We start from the raw sequence: 6,174 nt of genomic DNA on the forward strand, positions 1-6,174 counted from the left end.
ATGTAATCTTTCACATCTAACCACACTGAATCCACTGCTCTGAGATCGACTGAGTCAGACTGAAGCGTTACAGATACTGTAAGTGTATACAGCCAAAGGACATTCTTATGCTACTAATTTAGCATTTATAATATTAACCTTATGACTTGTTTAACAGTTTTAATGAAGAGTGAAATTTCTCTGCTATATGATGCTCTCAGACTGACATGTGCCTCTCTTTATACACACACACCTCCATACATCCTGAGAAATTCACAGTGATTTGTGAGACAGCTCCAATCCCTTCAAATATTTTCGCCTATATACTTAAAACTAATTGCAGTTACATCACTAAAACATGCATACATCTTTTTTCCCCTCCAGTGTAGGGCTATTTTTTCAGTTTTGTAAAGACACATACCATGTAACAGGAGCTAGATTTAATCAGTGCTACAATTATGCAACCACAAATACAGAACTGTTAACATTCAAAAACTTAAGAGGTATTTCACGCAAAACCCTTACATATTTTTGTGACAGCCAACCTCACTCATCCATTATATATGTATGCAGATCTACTGAACTTAATCAAGTCATAATTATACAACAATGCATATGACACAGCAAATGACCCTGATCTAGAATCGGACAATTATTCTGATTACAATGGCATGCATAGTCACAGCTAAATAATGAACTAATACCCCAGTGAGAGATGAAGATGATTATATACAGCATGTATTTAGAACAATTATGCTGCATATGGGCTACCAGACATCACAACAACGCTGGTAGCAGCAATTAGAATAGACTAGACTCACTGATGACTACTGCTTTATGTGCCGAATCAGACAAATCCAGGATCTCATAAATTACCAGCCAGCTTTAGGTCAGAGAGTGAATTAATATAATCAGACATTCTTAAAGGATCAGTTCAACCAAAAATATTCACTTACATCACTCACCAATGGATCTTCTACAATGAATGTGAGACCAAACAGCTGATTAAAAACATCACAATAACCCACATAACTCCAGTCCATCAATTAACATCTTGTGAAGTGAAATGCTGTGTACTTGTAAGAAACAAATGCAACATTAAATCATTTAACTAAAGCCAAAATATGAGTCCATATAATGCTTCCCCGGGAAGTCCATCTCCTGTTGTCTCCCACATCAAAATCACCCACATATTCATTTAGAACCGTTTTGGCTTGTAAACGGTGCTTGATCTGTGCAGATTTCTCTCCTGATTCAGAACAGATAACTTTTCTTTTTTTTTACAACAGAAGACAATGTTAGGGATAGAGGAAGCAACACAAGCAACAGTTTGAAGTTAAAAAGGCCTTAATGATGGATTGGTTTCTTACAAACACACAGCTTTTGGCTTCACAGGATGTTAACTGATGGACTGGAGTGGTGTTGATTACTTGTGGATTATTGTGATGTTTTTATCAACTGTTTGGACTGGTAATGATAATGGAATGCTACATTTCAACAAATCTGTTGGGATAAAAATATTTTCATTTTAGGTGAACTAAACCTTTTAATAGAAACAATCAGTGCAGCTGAAAAAAGGGCCTATATATCGCTAGTGCAAATATAGCCCAGCTGCATGTCACCGCTGCTGAGGAGGATGAAGCTGCAGGGGAAAATCAGCGCTGTATGCAGGCATATGTGTGTGTTTGTGGCCCTGCCCGTGTCTGATGCAACCACACCGGAGATCGAGGTGATATGAAACCGGTAAAACTGTCCAGAACCGGTCAGCAGAATACAGCTCTGAGACCGCAGGAACTCTCGTGATGATCAAGATGAGGATATTTATATAGACCCCGACAGATCCCAGATCAGTTAATCACTTAACACTAGCACATCTGACAGTTATTGCTTTAAATTCGTTCCCTATTATGGTTGGAGATTTTCAAAACAGCAACAATAAAACCAAAACACACAGTGATCAGAAGAATCTGAGCTGTCATCAGGTTCAATCGCCAGACATCTGTCATTTCTCTGTGATCAAAGCGCCGCCGCCGCCAGATCAAACCGATACATTATATCAACAACAAGATACAAAGTTGCGGATCGTAGCTAGTGTGAGGTGTTACAATGTATCACAGACGTTCCATCCGGTCGCGCGCTGTTACTACAGGCTGCGCTGGATACGCCACAGTAAACACCCCCAAACCGGCGAGACCTTCAGATCTGCGCCAAACACACGCAAATACTCACCCGAGATCTGCGATCGGGCCTGCGGGGATCGCCGGATGTCCTCCGGGGTTAGATCCGCCCGGTCATGAGTGTTTCCCGTGGACAGAGATGTGTCCGGGAGGGAGAGATTAGCCTGCGTCCCTCTCTCTCACACACATACACACGCTCGCGCTCGCAGGGATGAGAATGCAGGAATGTGACGTTTAGTCCGGTTTGCTGACAGGACACGCGCACGTGGCAACCGGGGATTGTGGGAATTTGAGTTCAACAATGGCTATTTTTAAGGAATATCTCGTTGAATGGTTATATATTCTATGGTATCTTATTTCAATGTTAAATATTTTATTTTGTATTTCAGTTTATTTTGTTTGATCCTTTGGAAATATTATTTGTTAAAAAAAGCCATGCAAATAAAGTACTTTTAAATAAAATAAAATAAAAAATGTATGTATCTATAAATAAAAAGTATTTAATGACAAGGATTAATTTTTTATGATCAAAGTCAGTCTAACGTAAAAAAAAAGTGAATATTTTATTCCCTTACTAAAATTAAATATGGCATTTTGATTCATACTGTTGTACTAAAGTGCATTTGGTGATGCATTGGAAAGGCAGTTGAAGTACTTATTTAAAAAATAAAATAAAATGCATTTATTCATAAATAACCTGTGAATGAAACCCAGCATAAAAACAGTTGGTCTGTTATTCTCCTTATTATATTTAATATTTTATTGGTACTTTGGAAATATTGTTTGTAAAAAAGGGCATGTCAATACTTAATCAAATAGGTTAATAAATAAGTATTTAATATAATACAATAATATCATGTATTAATCTATAAATCACCTGAAAGATACCTAACATATACAGAAAACTGTTGTTTTTTTTACATTTTTATTGACATTTTAAGTGAAATAAGGTGTATCACAGTTTTCAATTCCTTACTAAAAAAATACCATGTTATTCTGATAATACTAAAATGCATTTACCATGGTATTTATATGATACTCTAAGGTATTTCCAAGAATATCACAGTGTTATCAAAGTGAATTGTCCAAATAAATCACTTGTGAGTGCCAGGGTGCTCTAGTTTCTAAGGAGAAAACTAAGGTATTTTTTAAATACAGAGCATATTCAGTCACATAATGGCACAAATTAGATGGCATATAAAAGTGCTTCAGTGCAGCCAACATTTATCAATGTCTTCCTTGTCTTCTGACGCTCCCTAGTGGTAATAAATCCTCTGTCGCATTCAGCTCTCTGTGGATCTTTGTCTGTTCACTGTCGCCCTCTTCTGCAAGTTCAGTAAAAGATACGTGGTTTTGTGATACTTGGCATATATATTTATCATATATTTCTTGAATTTATAATGAAGACATAACCTAATTATGGACGTAGCAAAAAAAAAAAAAAGAAAGAAAAAAAGTTATATTTAATCTATACATCTAAATATTTTATTTGTTGAGTTGCACTGAACTCCATGTGAAGTTTTTGTTTTAGGGTTTGGTTATATATATAACATATATAATCTTTGTCATAGTTCACTTTTTTCCTGTCTACGGCCCCGTTGTGGGGCATCATATGAAAGTAAATCACGTTATGAGGAATACACTAATAGTATTTACAATGGCAAGGTCCTAGATTAATTTCCAGAACTGTTATATGGAGTTTTGTCCACTTTTTTCGGAAAGACGTTTCATAAACTGAACAATCCGTATGTTGTTAAACAACAGTACTAGGGTTAAAACTTTAAATACAATATATACATATCAAACCACTATTTCATAGTTATCATGAACACTGCTCAAAGGCGCCATACCAGTGGCCCTAAACTTAACATCCAGCGCAGTTTTATCAATGGTAGAATATAAAATATCCCAATACAAGTATTTCAGTCAAATATAATTCATGCAATGTCAAACGTTTTACCCCCGGGGGGAAAAAGTCAGTTTAAAAGCAGGGAAACCGCAGACTTGGCAACCCTGCAACAGGGCCAAAAACACATGTTCACACGCACACACACAATTATCACTTTGTTTGTGAAGGTCATCGCATGTGATGTCCTTCTTCGACACCTTTCAGTCGCTTGGCCATTTTGGCGAGAACTGTTTTCATCAATAACAGCACTGCCAAGCTCAAGTCTTACACACACACACTGACACTCAGAAGTCTCCTGAAGTTCCACACTCTCCAGATGGCAATAACACTTTAGCTGTCGCTGTCAGAGACTAATTAATCTTCCTGGTGTGATCCATCTTCCTGCAGACTGCAGACTCTTCCTCCATCCTCTCTATCACTCCATCTCTCGCCCGGCCTGGACAGCCTGTCACCAGCGCAGGCCTCCACACACACCGGCCCCCGTTCTGTGAGAGCACCTAAAAATCTCCATTTCCTCCTGAGAGACACCATGATGCCAAAAATCAGCAGCATGGAGACAGTTTTGCTAGTTTGACTTTGTTGTTTGGTTGTTACACACTATTACCCTTTGTCCTCTTTTCCTATTTGCTGCTTGGCAATTACAAAAACACTTAACAAATAAACATTACACTAAACCAGTGCTATTTTATTATCACTTATGTACTATGTTAATATTTGTAGTTTTGTTAATATTTTAAATTAGATTTTATTTCTATAGTTTTCACTTTAATTTTAGTTCAAGTTTTAGGAATTTTGTTGTGTTTTGTCATTTTTAATATGTCTATTTTTAATTTAATTTAATTTAGTTTTAGTTATTTTAGTACTTCAACTTAAACGAAAGAAAATAAGAAATGTTGCATTGGCTAAACTAAATAAAATATATATATTTCAAATGTTATAATTTATTTGACTCTTTATGATTTAATTATCATCAAATGCATAAACAAAAAAGCCAATCTTATTTTAGTATAATTTATTATAGTTTTTGTTAGTAGTTGTAATTAGTTTTTATTGTTTGTAATTAATTTTTATGTTTTTATTTTTATTAGGGTTAATTTTTTATTTAAATGTTTCAATTTTTTCCCCCCCAAGTTTGAGTAATTTTGTTGTTTTTTTATTTTAGTAATTCAACTTATACCAAACAATAATGAGAAATGTTGCCTCGGCTACAAGCCGAAAGAAATAAGTTTAGGTTTTTATATTTTATTTTATTTTTATATCATATTATTTTATTTTTTATGGTTTTAGTTTTAGTTAATAGACAACAATTAAATGTAATTATCGTCAAATGGATTAACAAACAAACCAGTATTATTTTATTACTTATATATTATTATAGTTTTTGTTAGTAGTTTTAGATGTTTTTTTCATTTTAATTTAGTTAAAGTTTTAGTCAATTTAGTTTTTTTATTTGATTATCATTTATGCCTATTTATCATTTTATTTAATTTAATTTTAGTACTTCAACTTATACTAAACAAAAACAAGAAATGTTGCCTTGGCTACTAACTGAAATAAAATAAGTTTGTTTTTTACAATTTAATTTCAAGCAACAACATTTTTAATGGGTTAAGATTTACCTAATGATAACAACCCTGCAAACAACAAACAAACAAACAAATAAATAAATAAAACACAGCAAACCACTATATGAAGGAAATGCAATATTAATTTATGATTTTACAGCAGTAACAATAACTGCCTCTTACAAAACAAGTACTGTGGTGATATTATAGTAACATGGTATGACCACTGTATATTTTAAATAAAAAATGGTATTTTGGACATGTACAGTACCATGGTAGTATCACTGTATTCTTGGAAGTATACCATAAAGAATTGTATTAGCACTATACCACTGCACTGTCGCCATAGTACATTTCATTTACCAAGGTGCTATTAGACGTTCCATATGTGATTTATAAGCATGAAATGGTGCAGCTCAGAGCCCGACTGTTTTACACTACACTATCTGCCATCTGAGCACTGGGTTTGTTTCAATGAATCAACACACTTTATTGTAATAGTCTGTCATTAGATGGCAAGTCACGCGGGCATCATGCCAGCCTG

General features: G+C 34.6%; 1 protein-coding gene across 7 annotated transcripts in view; it reads right to left on the bottom strand.

The window, feature by feature from the left end:
- LOC306862553 (CBP80/20-dependent translation initiation factor-like) overlaps window positions 1–2,430 on the bottom strand; it is a 69,208-nt gene extending 66,778 nt beyond the window's left edge. For 4 of the 7 annotated variants that reach the window (XM_079405424.1, XM_079405420.1, XM_079405422.1 and 1 more), the window contains exon 1: window positions 2,209–2,369. The gene's annotated coding sequence lies outside the window, so the exon portion shown is untranslated. Of the gene's footprint in view, window positions 1–2,208 lie in introns of all 7 variants that reach the window. The other 3 variants (XM_079405423.1, XM_079405418.1, XM_079405421.1) reach the window with 2 other exon arrangements.
- Window positions 2,431–6,174: the final 3,744 nt, after the last annotated feature.

Source organism: Barbus barbus (genome assembly GCF_936440315.1).
Source record: "Barbus barbus genome assembly, chromosome: 43".
Lineage (NCBI taxonomy): Eukaryota > Metazoa > Chordata > Actinopteri > Cypriniformes > Cyprinidae > Barbus > Barbus barbus.